The sequence below is a fragment of the Taudactylus pleione genome, unplaced genomic scaffold (genome assembly GCF_031769625.1).
Source record: "Taudactylus pleione unplaced genomic scaffold, aTauple2 ptg000087l, whole genome shotgun sequence".
NCBI classification, from domain to species: domain Eukaryota; kingdom Metazoa; phylum Chordata; class Amphibia; order Anura; family Myobatrachidae; genus Taudactylus; species Taudactylus pleione.
In genome coordinates, this window is record NW_028284489.1 from 250,001 (window position 1) to 262,500 (window position 12,500).

The following is a 12,500-nucleotide window of genomic DNA, read 5'->3' on the forward strand; positions in this document are numbered from 1 at the left end:
TTACTTCTTAACTCAAGTAAAATCATTGAAAAGTTGAAAAAATTAAATGTAAAATGTAATAGAAAAAAATGTTATGGCAGTATAAAATTACCTACAGCACCTGGTATTCCCAGGTGGTCTCCTATCCAAGTACTAACCAGGCCCAACACTGCATAGCTTCCAAGATCAGACGAGATTGGGCATGTCCAGTATGGTTTGGCTGGAGGTGCTCAAAAGCATAAAATTTAGACCTCTATTACTTCTTAACTCAAGTAAATTCATTGATAAGTTGAAAAAATTAAATGTAAAATGTAATAGAAAAGAATGTTATGGCAGTATAAAATTACCTTCAGCACCTGGTATTCCCAGGTGGTCTCCCATCCAAGTACTAACCAGGACCATCACTGCATGGCTTCCAAGTTCAGACGAGATTGGGCATGTCCAGTGTGGTTTGGCTGTAGGTGCTCAAAAACATTAACTTTAGACCTGTATTACTTCTTAACTCAAGTAAATTCATTGATAAGTTGAAAAAATGAAATGTAAAATGTAATAGAAAAGAATGTTTTGGCTGTCTAAAATTACCTACAGCACCTGCTATTCCCAGGTGGTCTCCCATCCAAGTACAAACCAGGCCCAACACTGCATAGCTTCCAAGATCAGACGAGATTGTGCATGTCCAGTGTGGTTTGGCTGTAGGTGCTCAAAAGCATTAAATTTAGACCTCTATTACTTCTTAACTCAAGTAAATTCATTGATAAGTTGAAAAAATTAAATGTAAAATGTAATAGAAAAGAATGTTATGGCAGTATAAAATTACCTACAGCTCCTGGTATTCCCAGGTGGTCTCCCATCCAAGTACTAACCAGGCCCAACACTGTATAGCTTCCAAGATCAGACGAGATTGGGCATGTCCACTGTGGTTTGGCTGTAGGTGCTCAAAAGCGTTTAATTTAGACCGCTTTTACTTCTTAACACAAGTAAATTCATTGATAAGTTGAAAAAATTAAATGTAAAATGTAATAGAAAAGAATGTTATGGCAGTATAAAATTACCTACAGCACCTGGGATTCCAAGGTAGTCTCCCATCCAAATACTAACCAGTCCCAACACTGCATAGCTTCCAAGATCAGAAGAGATAGGGCATGTCCTGTGTGGTTTGCCTGTAGGTGCTCAAAAATATTAACTTTAGACCTGTATTACTTCTTAACTCAAGTAAATTCATTGATAAGTTGAAAAAATTAAATGTAAAATGTAATAGAAAAGACTGTTATGGCAGTATAAAATTACCTACAACACCTGGTATTCCCAGGTGGTCTCCCATCCAAGTACTAACCAGGCCCAACACTGCATAGCTTCCAAGATCAGATGAGATTGGGAATGTCCAGTGTGGTTTGGCTGTAGGTGCTCAAAAACATTAACTTTAGACCTCTTTTACTTCTTAACTCAAGTAAATTCATTGATAAGTTGAAAAAATTAAATGTAAAATGTAATAGAAAAAAATGTTATGGCAGTATAAAATTACCTACAGCACCTGGTATTCCCAGGAGGTCTCCCATCCAAGTACTAACCAGGAACAACACTGCATTGCTTCCAAGATCAGACGAGATTGGGCATGTCCAGTTTGGTTTGACTGTAGGTGCTCAAATACATTAACTTTAGACATCTTTTACTTCTTTACTCAAGTAAATTCATTGATAAGTTGAAAAAATTAAATTAAAATTTAATAGAAAAGAATGTTATGGCAGTATAAAATTACCTACAGCACCTGGTATTCCCAGGTGGTCTCCCATTCAAGTACTAACCAGGCCCAAAACTACATAGTTTCCAAGATCAGACGAGATTGGGCATGTCCTGTGTGGTTTGGCTGTAGGCGCTCAAAAACATTAACTTTAGACCTCTATTACTTCTTAACTCAAGTAAATTCATTGATAAGTTAAAAAAATTAAATGTAAAATGTAATAGAAAAGAATGTTATGGCAGTATAAAATTACCTACAGCACCTGGTATTCCCAGGTGGTCTCCCATCCAAGTACTAACCAGGTCCAACACTGCATAGCTTCCAAGTTCAGACGAGATTGGGCATGTCCAGTGTGGTTTGGCTGTAGGTGCTCAAAAACATTAACTTTAGACCTCTTTTACTTCTTAACTCAAGTAAATTCAATGATAAGTTGAAAAATGAAATGTAAAATGTAATAGAAAAGAATGTTATGGCAGTATAAAATTACCTACAGCTCCTGGTATTCCCAGGTGGTCTCCCATCCAAGTACTAACCAGGCCCAACACTGCATAGCTTCCAAGATCAGACGAGATTGGGCATGTCCAGTGTGGTTTGGCTGTAGGTGCTCAAAAACATTAACTTTAGACCTCTATTACTTCTTAACTCAAGTAAATTCATTGATAAGTAGAAAAAATTAAATGTAAAATGTAATAGAAAAGAATGTTTTGGCTGTCTAAAATTACATACAGCACCTGGTATTCCCAGGAGTTCTCCCATGCAAGTACAAACCAGGCCCAACACTGCATAGCTTCCAAGATCAGACGAGATTGGGCATGTCCAGTGTGGTTTGGCTGTAGGTGCTCAAAAGCATTAAATTTAGACCTCTATTACTTCTTAACTCAAGTAAATTCATTGATAAGTTGAAAAAATGTAATGTAAAATGTAATAGAAAAGAATGTTATGGCTGCATAAAATTACCTACAGCACCTGGTATTCCCAGGTGGTCTCCCGTCCAAGTTCTAACCAGGCCCAACACTGCAAAGCCTCCAAGATCAGACGAGATTGGGCATGTCCAGTGTGGTTTAGCTGTAGGTGCTCAAAATCATTAACTTTAGACCTCTTTTACTTCTTAACTCAAGTAAATTCATTGATAAGTTGAAAAAATTAAATGTAAAATGTAATAGAAAAGACTGTTATGGCAGTATAAAAATACCTACAGCACCTGGAATTCTTAGGTGGTCTCCCATCCAAGTACTAACCAGGCCCAACACTGCATAGCTTCCAAGATCAGACGAGATTGGGCATGTCCAGTGTGGTTTGGCTGAAGGAGCTCAAAAACATTAACTTTAGACCTCTTTTACTTCTTTACTCAAGTAAATTCACTGATAAGTTGAAAAAATTAAATGTAAAATGTAATAGAAAAGAATGTTATGGCAGCATAAATTTACATACAGCACCTGGTATTCCCAGGTGGTCTCCCATCCAAGTACTAACCAGGCCCAACACTGCATAGCTTCCAAGATCGGACGAGATTGGGCATGTCCAGTGTGGTTTGGCTGTAGGTGCTCAAAAACATTAACTTTAGACCTCTATTACTTCTTAACTCAAGTAAATTCATTGATAAGTTGAAAACATTAAATGTAAAATGTAATAGAAATGTATGTTATGGCAGTATAAAACTACCTACTGCACCTGGTTTTCCCAGGTGGTCTCCCATCCAAGTACTGACTAGGCCCAACACTGCATAGCTACCAAGATCAGATGAGATTGGGCATGTCCAGTGTGGATTGGCTGTAGGTGCTCAAAAGCATTAAATTTAGACCTCTATTTCTTCTTAACTCAAGTAAATTCATTGATAAGTTGAAAAAATGTAATGTAAAATGTAATAGAAAAGAATGTTATGGCAGTATAAATTTACCTACAGCACCTGGTAATCCCAGGTGGTCTCCCATCCAAGTACTAACCAGGCCCAACACTGCATAGCTTCCAAGAACAAACGAGATTGGGCATGTCCAGTGTGGTTTGGCTGTAGGTGCTCAAAAACATTAACTTTAGACCTCTTTTACTTCTTAACTCAAGAAAATTCATTGATAAGTTAAAAAAATTAAATGTAAAATGTAATAGAAAAGAATGTTATGGCAGTATAAAATTACCTACAGCACCTGGTATTCCGAGGTGGTCTCCCATCCAAGTACTAACCAGGCCCAACACTGCATAGCTTCCAAGTTCAGACAAGATTGGGCATGTCCAGTGTGGTTTGGCTGTAGGTGCTCAAAAACATTAACTTTAGACCTCTTTTACTTCTTAACTCAAGTAAATTCAATGATAAGTTGAACAATGAAATGTAAAATGTAATAGAAAAGAATGTTATGGCAGTATAAAATTACCTACAGCTCCTGGTATTCCCAGGTGGTCTCCCATCCAAGTACTAACCAGGCCCAACACTGCATAGCTTCCAAGATCGGACGAGATTGGGCATGTCCAGTGTGGTTTGGCTGTAGGTGCTCAAAAACATTAACTTTAGACCTCTATTACTTCTTAACTCAAGTAAATTCATTGATAAGTTGAAAACATTAAATGTAAAATGTAATAGAAATGAATGTTATGGCAGTATAAAATTACCTACTGCACCTGGTTTTCCCAGGTGATCTCCCATCCAAGTTCTGACCAGGCCCAACACTAAATAGCTACCAAGATCAGACGAGATTGGGCATGTCCAGTGTGGATTGGCTGTAGGTGATCAAAAGCATTAAATTTAGACCTCTATTTCTTCTTAACTCAAGGAAATTCATTGATAAGTTGAAAAAATTAAATGTAAAATGTAATAGAAATGAATGTTATGGCAGTATAAAATTACCTACAGTACCTGGTATTCCCAGGTGGTCTCCCATCCAAGTACCAACCAGGCCCAACACTAGATAGCTTCCAAGATCAGACGAGATAGGGCATGTCCAGTGTGGTTTGGCTGTAGGTGCTCAAAAACATTAACTTTAGACCTCTTTTACTTCTTAACTCAAGTAAATTCATTGATAAGTTGAAAAAATAAAATGTAAAATGTAATAGAAAAGAATGTTATGGCAGTATAAAATTACCTACAGCACCTGGTATTCCGAGGTGGTCTCCCATCCAAGTACTAACCAGGCCCAACACTGCATAGCTTCCAAGTTCAGACGAGATTGGGCATGTCCAGTGTGGTTTTGCTGTAGGTGCTCAAAAACATTAACTTTAGACCTCTTTTACTTCTTAACTCAAGTAAATTCAATGATAAGTTGAAAAATGAAATGTTAAATGTAATAGAAAAGAATGTTATGGCAGTATAAAATTACCTACAGCTCCTGGTATTCCCAGGTGGTCTCCCATCCAAGTACTAACCAGGCCCAACACTGCATAGCTTCCAAGATCAGACGAGATTGGGCATGTCCAGTGTGGCTTGGCTGTAGGTGCTCAAAAACATTAACTTTTGACCTCTATTACTTCTTAACTCAAGTAAATTCATTGATAAGTTGAAAAAATTAAATGTAAAATGTAATAGAAAAGAATGTTATGGCTGTATAAAATTACCTACAGCACCTGGTATTCCCAGGTGGTCTCCCATCCAAGTACTAACCAGGCCCAACACTGCATAGCTTCCAAGATCAGACAAGATTGGGCATGTCCAGTGTGGTTTGGCTGTAGGTGCTCAAAAACATTAACTTTAGACCTCTTTTACTCCTTAACTCAAGTAAATTCATTGATAAGTAGAAAAAATTAAATGTAAAATGTAATAGAAAAGAAAGTTTTGGCTGTCTAAAATTACATACCGCACCTAGTATTTCCAGGTGGTCTCCCATCCCAGTACCAACCAGGCCCAACACTGCATAGCTTACAAGATCAGACAAGATTGGGCATGTCCAGTGTGGTTTTGCTGTAGGTGCTCAAAAGCATTAAATTTAGACCTCTATTACTTCTTAACTCAAGTAAATTCATTGATAAGTTGAAAAAATTAAATGTAAAATGTAATAGAAAAGAATGTTATGGCAGTATAAAATTACCTACAGCACCTGGTATTCCCAGGTGGTCTCCCATCCAAGAAACAACCAGGCCCAATACAGCATAGCTTGCAAGATAAGACGAGATTGGGCATGTCCTCTGTGGTTTGACTGTAAGTGCTCAAAAACATTAACTTTAGACCTCTTTTACTTCTTAACTCAAGTAAATTCATTGATAAGTTGAAAAAATTAAATGTAAAATGTAATAGAAAAGAATGTTATGGCAGTATAAAATTACCTACAGCACCTGGTATTCCCAGGTGGTCTCCCATCCAAGTACTAACCAGGCCCAACACTGCATAGCTTCCAAGTTCAGACGAGATTGGGCATGTCCAGTGTGGTTTGGCTGTAGGTACTCAAAAACATTAACTTTAGACCTCTTTTACTTCTTAACTCAAGTAAATTCAATGATAAGTTGAAAAATGAAATGTAAAATGTAATAGAAAAGAATGTTATGGCAGTATAAAATTACCTACAGCTCCTGGTATTCAAAGGTGGTCTCCCATCCAAGAACTAACGAGGCCAAACACTGCATAGCTTCCAAGATCAGACGAGATTGGGAATGTCCAGTGTGGTTTGGCTGTAGGTGCTCAAAAACATTAACTTTAGACCTCTATTACTTCTTAACTCAAGTAAATTCATTGATAAGTTGAAAAAATTAAATGTAAAATGTAATAGAAAAGAATGTTATGGCTGTATAAAATTACCTACAGCACCTGGTATTCCCAGATGGTCTCGCATCCAAGTACTAACCAGGCACAACACTGCATAGCTTCCAAGATCAGATGAGATTGGGCATGTCCAGTGTGGTTTGGCTGTAAGTGCTCAAAAACATTAACTTTAGACCTCTTTTACTTCTTAACTCAAGGAAATTCATTGATAAGTAGAAAAAATTAAATGTAAAATGTAATAGAAAAGAATGTTTTGGCTGTCTAAAATTACATACAGCACCTGGTATTCCAAGGTAGTCTCCCATGCAAGTACAAACCAGGCCCAACACTGCATAGCTTCCAAGATCAGACGAGATTGGGCATGTCCAGTGTGGTTTGGCTGTAGGTGCTCAAAAGCATTAAATTTAGACCTCTATTACTTCTTAACTCAAGTAAATTCATTGATAAGTTGAAAAAATTAAATGTAAAATGTAATAGAAAAGAAATTTATCCCTGCATAAAATTACCTACAGCACCTGGTATTCCCAGGTGGTCTCCCATCCAAGTACTAACCAGGCCCAACACTGCATAGCTTCCAAGTTAAAACGAGATTGGGCATGTCCAGTGTGGTTTGGCTGTAGGTGCTCAAAAATATTAACTTTAGACATCTATTACTTCTTAACTCATGTAAATTCATTGATAAGTTGAAAAAATTAAATGTAAAATGTAATAGAAAAGAATGTTTTGGCTGTATAAAATTACCTACAGCAACTGGTATTCCCAGGTGGTCTCCCATCCAAGTACAAACCAGGCCCAACACAGCAAAGCTTACAAGATCAGACGAGATTGGGCATGTCCAGTGTGGTTTGGTTGTAGGTGCTCAAAATCATTAAATTTAGACCTCTATTACTTCTTAACTCAAGTAAATTCATTGATAAGTTGAAAAAATTAAATGTAAAATGTAATAGAAAAGAATGTTATGGCAGTATAAAATTACCTACAGCACCTGGTATTCCCAGGGGGTCTCCCATCCAAGTACTAACCAGGCCCAACACTGCATAGCTTCCAAGATCAGACGAGATTGGGCATGTCCAGTGTGGTTTGACTGTAGGTGCTCAATAACATTAACTTTAGACCTCTTTTACTTCTTAACTCAAGTAAATTAATTGATAAGTTGAAAAAATGTAATGTAAAATGTAATAGAAAAGAATGTTATGGCTATATAAAATTACCTACAGCACCTGGTATTCCCAGGTGGTCTCCCGTCCAAGTACTAACCAAGCCCAACACTGCATAGCTTCCAAGATCAGACAAGATTGGGCATGTCCAGTGTGGTTTGGTTGTAGGTGCTCAGAAACATTAACTTTAGACATCTTTTACTTCTTAACTCAAGTAAATTCATTGATAAGTTGCAAAAATTAAATGTAAAATGTAATAGAAAAAAATATTATGGCAGTATATAATCACCTACAGCACCTGGTATTCCCAGGTGGTCTCCCATCCAAGTACTAACCAGGCCCAACACTGCATAGCTTCCAAGATCAAACGAGATTGGGCATGTCCAGTGTGGTTTGGCTGTAGGTGCTCAAAAACATTAAATTTAGACCTCTATTACTTCTTAACTCAAGTAAATTCATTGATAAGTTGAAAAAATTAAATGTAAGATGTAATAGAAAAGACTGTTGTGGCAGTATAAAAATACCTACAGCACCTGGGATTCTTAGGTGGTCTCCCATCCAAGTACTAACCAGGCCCAACACTGCATAGCTTCCAAGATCAGACGAGATTGGGCATGTCCAGTGTGGTTTGGCTGAAGGAGCTCAAACACATTAACTTTAGACCTCTTTTACTTCTTTACTCAAGTAAATTCATTGATAAGTTGAAAAAATTAAATGTAAAATGTAATAGAAAAGAAAGTTATGGCTGTATAAAATTACCTACTGCACCTGGTTTTCCCAGGTGGTGTCCCATCCAAGTACTGACCAGGCCCAACACTGCATAGCTACCAAGATCAGACGAGACTGGGCATGTCCAGTGTGGATTGGCTGTAGGTGCTCAAAAGCATTAAATTTAGACCTCTATTTCTTCTTAACTCAAGGAAATTCATTGATAAGTTGAAAAAATTAAATGTAAAATGTAATAGAAAAGAATGTTATGGCAGTATAAAATAAACTACAGCACCTGGTATTCCCAGGTGGTCTCCCATCCAAGTACTAACCAGGCCCAACACTGCATAGTTCCAAGATCAGACAAGATTGGGCATGTCCAGTGTGGTTTGGATGTAGGTGCTCAGAAACATTAACTTTAGACCTCTTTTACTTCTTAACTCAAGTAAATTCATTGATAAGTTGAAAAAATTAAATGTAAAATGTAATAGAAAAAAATATTATGGCAGTATAAAATTACCTACAGCACCTGGTATTCCCAGGTGGTTTCCCATTCAAGTACTAACCAGGCCCAACACTACATAGCTTCCAAGATCAGACGAGATTGGGCATGTCCAGTGTGGTTTGGCTGTAGGCACTAAAAAACATTAACTTTAGACCTCTTTTACTTCTTAACTCAAGTAAATTCATTGATAAGTTGAAAAAATGTAATGTAAAATGTAATAGAAAAGAATGTTATGGCTATATAAAATTACCTACAGCACCTGGTATTCCCAGGTGGTCTCCCGTCCAAGTACTAACCAGGCCCAACACTGCAAAGCCTCCAAGATCAGACGAGATTGGGCATGTCCAGTGTGGTTTAGCTGTAGGTGCTCAAAATCATTAACTTTAGACCTCTTTTACTTCTTAACTCAAGTAAATTCATTGATAAGTTGAAAAAATTAAATGTAAAATGTAATAGAAAAGACTGTTATGGCAGTATAAAAATACCTACAGCACCTGGAATTCTTAGGTGGTCTCCCATCCAAGTACTAACCAGGCCCAACACTGCATAGCTTCCAAGATCAGACGAGATTGGGCATGTCCAGTGTGGTTTGGCTGAAGGAGCTCAAAAACATTAACTTTAGACCTCTTTTACTTCTTTACTCAAGTAAATTCACTGATAAGTTGAAAAAATTAAATGTAAAATGTAATAGAAAAGAATGTTATGGCAGCATAAAATTACATACAGCACCTGGTATTCCCAGGTGGTCTCCCATCCAAGTACTAACCAGGCCCAACACTGCATAGCTTCCAAGATCGGACGAGATTGGGCATGTCCAGTGTGGTTTGGCTGTAGGTGCTCAAAAACATTAACTTTAGACCTCTATTACTTCTTAACTCAAGTAAATTCATTGATAAGTTGAAAACATTAAATGTAAAATGTAATAGAAATGAATGTTATGGCAGTATAAAATTACCTACTGCACCTGGTTTTCCCAGGTGATCTCCCATCCAAGTTCTGACCAGGCCCAACACTGCATAGCTACCAAGATCAGACGAGATTGGGCATGTCCAGTGTGGATTGGCTGTAGGTGATCAAAAGCATTAAATTTAGACCTCTATTTCTTCTTAACTCAAGGAAATTCATTGATAAGTTGAAAAAATTAAATGTAAAATGTAATAGAAAAGAATGTTATGGCAGTATAAAATTACCTACAGCACCTGTTATTCCCAGGTGGTCTCCCATCCAAGTACCAACCAGGCCCAACACTAGATAGCTTCCAAGATCAGACGAGATTGGGCATGTCCAGTGTGGTTTGGCTGTAGGTGCTCAAAAACATTAACTTTAGACCTCTTTTACTTCTTAACTCAAGAAAATTCATTGATAAGTTGAAAAAATTAAATGTAAAATGTAATAGAAAAGAATGTTATGGCAGTATAAAATTACCTACAGCACCTGGTATTCCGAGGTGGTCTCCCATCCAAGTACTAACCAGGCCCAACACTGCATAGCTTCCAAGTTCAGACGAGATTGGGCATGTCCAGTGTGGTTTTGCTGTAGGTGCTCAAAAACATTAACTTTAGACCTCTTTTACTTCTTAACTCAAGTAAATTCAATGATAAGTTGAAAAATGAAATGTAAAATGTAATAGAAAAAAGAATGTTATGGCAGTATAAAATTACCTACAGCTCCTGGTATTCCCAGGTGGTCTCCCATCCAAGTACTAACCAGGCCCAACACTGCATAGCTTCCAAGATCAGACGAGATTGGGCATGTCCAGTGTGGCTTGGCTGTAGGTGCTCAAAAACATTAACTTTTGACCTCTATTACTTCTTAACTCAAGTAAATTCATTGATAAGTTGAAAAAATTAAATGTAAAATGTAATAGAAAAGAATGTTATGGCTGTATAAAATTACCTACAGCACCTGGTATTCCCAGTTGGTCTCCCATCCAAGTACTAACCAGGCCCAACACTGCATAGCTTCCAAGATCAGACAAGATTGGGCATGTCCAGTGTGGTTTGGCTGTAGGTGCTCAAAAACGTTAACTTTAGACCTCTTTTACTTCTTAACTCAAGTAAATTCATTGATAAGTAGAAAAAATTAAATGTAAAATGTAATAGAAAAGAAAGTTTTGGCTGTCTAAAATTACATACCGCACCTGGTATTTCCAGGTGGTCTCCCATCCCAGTACCAACCAGGCCCAACACTGCATAGCTTACAAGATCAGACAAGATTGGGCATGTCCAGTGTGGTTTTGCTGTAGGTGCTCAAAAGCATTAAATTTAGACCTCTATTACTTCTTAACTCAAGTAAATTCATTGATAAGTTGAAAAAATTAAATGTAAAATGTAATAGAAAAGAATGTTATGGCAGTATAAATTTACCTACAGCACCTGGTATTCCCAGGTGGTCTCCCATCCAAGAAACAACCAGGCCCAATACAGCATAGCTTGCAAGATAAGACGAGATTGGGCATGTCCTCTGTGGTTTGACTGTAAGTGCTCAAAAACATTAACTTTAGACCTCTTTTACTTCTTAACTCAAGTAAATTCATTGATAAGTTGAAAAAATTAAATGTAAAATGTAATAGAAAAGAATGTTATGGCAGTATAAAATTACCTACAGCACCTGGTATTCCCAGGTGGTCTCCCATCCAAGTACTAACCAGGCCCAACACTGCATAGCTTCCAAGTTCAGACGAGATTGGGCATGTCCAGTTTGGTTTGGCTGTAAGTACTCAAAAACATTAACTTTAGACCTCTATTACTTCTTAACTCAAGTAAATTCAATGATAAGTTGAAAAATGAAATGTAAAATGTAATAGAAAAGAATGTTATGGCAGTATAAAATTACCTACAGCTCCTGGTATTCCCAGGTGGTCTCCCATCCAAGAACTAACCAGGCCCAACACTGCATAGCTTCCAAGATCAGATGAGATTGGGAATGTCCAGTGTGGTTTGGCTGTAGGTGCTCAAAAACAATAACTTTAGACCTCTATTACTTCTTAACTCAAGTAAATTCATTGATAAGTTGAAAAAATTAAATGTAAAATGTAATAGAAAAGAATGTTATGGCTGTATAAAATTACCTACAGCACCTGGTATTCCCAGATGGTCTCGCATCCAAGTACTAACCAGGCCCAACACTGCATAGCTTCCAAGATCAGATGAGATTGGGCATGTCCAGTGTGGTTTGGCTGTAAGTGCTCAAAAACATTAACTTTAGACCTCTTTTACTTCTTAACTCAAGGAAATTCATTGATAAGTAGAAAAAATTAAATGTAAAATGTAATAGAAAAGAATGTTTTGGCTGTCTAAAATTACATACAGCACCTGGTATTCCAAGGTAGTCTCCCATGCAAGTACAAACCAGGCCCAACACTGCATAGCTTCCAAGATCAGACGAGATTGGGCATGTCCAGTGTGGTTTGGCTGTAGGTGCTCAAAAGCATTAAATTTAGACCTCTATTACTTCTTAACTCAAGTAAATTCATTGATAAGTTGAAAAAATTAAATGTAAAATGTAATAGAAAAGAATGTTATGGCTGCATAAAATTACCTACAGCACCTGGTATTCCCAGGTGGTCTCCCATCCAAGTACTAACCAGGCCCAACACTGCATAGCTTCCAAGTTAAAACGAGATTGGGCATGTCCAGTGTGGTTTGGCTGTAGGTGCTCAAAAATATTAACTTTAGACATCTATTACTTCTTAACTCATGTAAATTCATTGATAAGTTGAAAAAATTAAATGTA

The 12,500-nt window shown here is 37.3% G+C and overlaps 6 non-coding genes and 42 pseudogenes across 6 annotated transcripts; all 48 read right to left on the bottom strand.

Moving 5' to 3' along the window:
* Nucleotides 1-88: 88 nt before the first annotated feature.
* Nucleotides 89-207, bottom strand: LOC148528383 (5S ribosomal RNA; annotated as a pseudogene).
* Nucleotides 208-323: 116 nt separating this feature from the next.
* On the bottom strand, nt 324-442 carry LOC148528384 (5S ribosomal RNA; annotated as a pseudogene).
* A 116-nt stretch (nt 443-558) lies between these two features.
* On the bottom strand, nt 559-677 carry LOC148528385 (5S ribosomal RNA; annotated as a pseudogene).
* Nucleotides 678-793: 116 nt separating this feature from the next.
* LOC148528386 (5S ribosomal RNA) lies at nt 794-912 on the bottom strand (annotated as a pseudogene).
* A 351-nt stretch (nt 913-1,263) lies between these two features.
* Nucleotides 1,264-1,382, bottom strand: LOC148528387 (5S ribosomal RNA). Its single transcript, XR_015877980.1, has one exon. It is a non-coding gene; the product is annotated as a 5S ribosomal RNA (ribosomal RNA).
* A 116-nt stretch (nt 1,383-1,498) lies between these two features.
* On the bottom strand, nt 1,499-1,617 carry LOC148528388 (5S ribosomal RNA; annotated as a pseudogene).
* A 115-nt stretch (nt 1,618-1,732) lies between these two features.
* On the bottom strand, nt 1,733-1,851 carry LOC148528389 (5S ribosomal RNA; annotated as a pseudogene).
* A 116-nt stretch (nt 1,852-1,967) lies between these two features.
* LOC148528390 (5S ribosomal RNA) lies at nt 1,968-2,086 on the bottom strand. The gene has a single exon (XR_015877933.1). It is a non-coding gene; the product is annotated as a 5S ribosomal RNA (ribosomal RNA).
* A 115-nt stretch (nt 2,087-2,201) lies between these two features.
* LOC148528391 (5S ribosomal RNA) lies at nt 2,202-2,320 on the bottom strand (annotated as a pseudogene).
* A 116-nt stretch (nt 2,321-2,436) lies between these two features.
* Nucleotides 2,437-2,555, bottom strand: LOC148528392 (5S ribosomal RNA; annotated as a pseudogene).
* A 116-nt stretch (nt 2,556-2,671) lies between these two features.
* LOC148528393 (5S ribosomal RNA) lies at nt 2,672-2,790 on the bottom strand (annotated as a pseudogene).
* A 116-nt stretch (nt 2,791-2,906) lies between these two features.
* Nucleotides 2,907-3,025, bottom strand: LOC148528394 (5S ribosomal RNA; annotated as a pseudogene).
* Nucleotides 3,026-3,141: 116 nt separating this feature from the next.
* LOC148528395 (5S ribosomal RNA) lies at nt 3,142-3,260 on the bottom strand (annotated as a pseudogene).
* Nucleotides 3,261-3,376: 116 nt separating this feature from the next.
* LOC148528396 (5S ribosomal RNA) lies at nt 3,377-3,495 on the bottom strand (annotated as a pseudogene).
* A 116-nt stretch (nt 3,496-3,611) lies between these two features.
* LOC148528397 (5S ribosomal RNA) lies at nt 3,612-3,730 on the bottom strand (annotated as a pseudogene).
* A 116-nt stretch (nt 3,731-3,846) lies between these two features.
* On the bottom strand, nt 3,847-3,965 carry LOC148528398 (5S ribosomal RNA; annotated as a pseudogene).
* A 115-nt stretch (nt 3,966-4,080) lies between these two features.
* Nucleotides 4,081-4,199, bottom strand: LOC148528399 (5S ribosomal RNA). Its single transcript, XR_015877961.1, has one exon. It is a non-coding gene; the product is annotated as a 5S ribosomal RNA (ribosomal RNA).
* Nucleotides 4,200-4,315: 116 nt separating this feature from the next.
* On the bottom strand, nt 4,316-4,434 carry LOC148528400 (5S ribosomal RNA; annotated as a pseudogene).
* A 116-nt stretch (nt 4,435-4,550) lies between these two features.
* LOC148528401 (5S ribosomal RNA) lies at nt 4,551-4,669 on the bottom strand (annotated as a pseudogene).
* A 116-nt stretch (nt 4,670-4,785) lies between these two features.
* Nucleotides 4,786-4,904, bottom strand: LOC148528402 (5S ribosomal RNA; annotated as a pseudogene).
* A 115-nt stretch (nt 4,905-5,019) lies between these two features.
* Nucleotides 5,020-5,138, bottom strand: LOC148528403 (5S ribosomal RNA; annotated as a pseudogene).
* A 116-nt stretch (nt 5,139-5,254) lies between these two features.
* Nucleotides 5,255-5,373, bottom strand: LOC148528404 (5S ribosomal RNA; annotated as a pseudogene).
* A 586-nt stretch (nt 5,374-5,959) lies between these two features.
* On the bottom strand, nt 5,960-6,078 carry LOC148528405 (5S ribosomal RNA). The gene has a single exon (XR_015877995.1). It is a non-coding gene; the product is annotated as a 5S ribosomal RNA (ribosomal RNA).
* A 115-nt stretch (nt 6,079-6,193) lies between these two features.
* LOC148528406 (5S ribosomal RNA) lies at nt 6,194-6,312 on the bottom strand (annotated as a pseudogene).
* A 116-nt stretch (nt 6,313-6,428) lies between these two features.
* Nucleotides 6,429-6,547, bottom strand: LOC148528407 (5S ribosomal RNA; annotated as a pseudogene).
* A 116-nt stretch (nt 6,548-6,663) lies between these two features.
* On the bottom strand, nt 6,664-6,782 carry LOC148528408 (5S ribosomal RNA; annotated as a pseudogene).
* Nucleotides 6,783-6,898: 116 nt separating this feature from the next.
* LOC148528409 (5S ribosomal RNA) lies at nt 6,899-7,017 on the bottom strand (annotated as a pseudogene).
* A 116-nt stretch (nt 7,018-7,133) lies between these two features.
* LOC148528410 (5S ribosomal RNA) lies at nt 7,134-7,252 on the bottom strand (annotated as a pseudogene).
* A 116-nt stretch (nt 7,253-7,368) lies between these two features.
* On the bottom strand, nt 7,369-7,487 carry LOC148528411 (5S ribosomal RNA). The gene has a single exon (XR_015877979.1). It is a non-coding gene; the product is annotated as a 5S ribosomal RNA (ribosomal RNA).
* A 116-nt stretch (nt 7,488-7,603) lies between these two features.
* On the bottom strand, nt 7,604-7,722 carry LOC148528412 (5S ribosomal RNA; annotated as a pseudogene).
* A 116-nt stretch (nt 7,723-7,838) lies between these two features.
* Nucleotides 7,839-7,957, bottom strand: LOC148528413 (5S ribosomal RNA). Its single transcript, XR_015877982.1, has one exon. It is a non-coding gene; the product is annotated as a 5S ribosomal RNA (ribosomal RNA).
* A 116-nt stretch (nt 7,958-8,073) lies between these two features.
* Nucleotides 8,074-8,192, bottom strand: LOC148528414 (5S ribosomal RNA; annotated as a pseudogene).
* A 116-nt stretch (nt 8,193-8,308) lies between these two features.
* Nucleotides 8,309-8,427, bottom strand: LOC148528415 (5S ribosomal RNA; annotated as a pseudogene).
* A 116-nt stretch (nt 8,428-8,543) lies between these two features.
* Nucleotides 8,544-8,661, bottom strand: LOC148528416 (5S ribosomal RNA; annotated as a pseudogene).
* A 116-nt stretch (nt 8,662-8,777) lies between these two features.
* Nucleotides 8,778-8,896, bottom strand: LOC148528417 (5S ribosomal RNA; annotated as a pseudogene).
* Nucleotides 8,897-9,012: 116 nt separating this feature from the next.
* LOC148528418 (5S ribosomal RNA) lies at nt 9,013-9,131 on the bottom strand (annotated as a pseudogene).
* Nucleotides 9,132-9,247: 116 nt separating this feature from the next.
* Nucleotides 9,248-9,366, bottom strand: LOC148528419 (5S ribosomal RNA; annotated as a pseudogene).
* A 116-nt stretch (nt 9,367-9,482) lies between these two features.
* On the bottom strand, nt 9,483-9,601 carry LOC148528420 (5S ribosomal RNA; annotated as a pseudogene).
* Nucleotides 9,602-9,717: 116 nt separating this feature from the next.
* On the bottom strand, nt 9,718-9,836 carry LOC148528421 (5S ribosomal RNA; annotated as a pseudogene).
* A 116-nt stretch (nt 9,837-9,952) lies between these two features.
* Nucleotides 9,953-10,071, bottom strand: LOC148528422 (5S ribosomal RNA; annotated as a pseudogene).
* Nucleotides 10,072-10,187: 116 nt separating this feature from the next.
* LOC148528423 (5S ribosomal RNA) lies at nt 10,188-10,306 on the bottom strand (annotated as a pseudogene).
* A 117-nt stretch (nt 10,307-10,423) lies between these two features.
* LOC148528424 (5S ribosomal RNA) lies at nt 10,424-10,542 on the bottom strand (annotated as a pseudogene).
* A 116-nt stretch (nt 10,543-10,658) lies between these two features.
* Nucleotides 10,659-10,777, bottom strand: LOC148528425 (5S ribosomal RNA; annotated as a pseudogene).
* Nucleotides 10,778-11,363: 586 nt separating this feature from the next.
* LOC148528426 (5S ribosomal RNA) lies at nt 11,364-11,482 on the bottom strand (annotated as a pseudogene).
* A 115-nt stretch (nt 11,483-11,597) lies between these two features.
* Nucleotides 11,598-11,716, bottom strand: LOC148528427 (5S ribosomal RNA; annotated as a pseudogene).
* A 116-nt stretch (nt 11,717-11,832) lies between these two features.
* On the bottom strand, nt 11,833-11,951 carry LOC148528428 (5S ribosomal RNA; annotated as a pseudogene).
* A 116-nt stretch (nt 11,952-12,067) lies between these two features.
* Nucleotides 12,068-12,186, bottom strand: LOC148528429 (5S ribosomal RNA; annotated as a pseudogene).
* A 116-nt stretch (nt 12,187-12,302) lies between these two features.
* On the bottom strand, nt 12,303-12,421 carry LOC148528430 (5S ribosomal RNA; annotated as a pseudogene).
* Between the last annotated feature and the right edge of the window lie 79 nt (nt 12,422-12,500).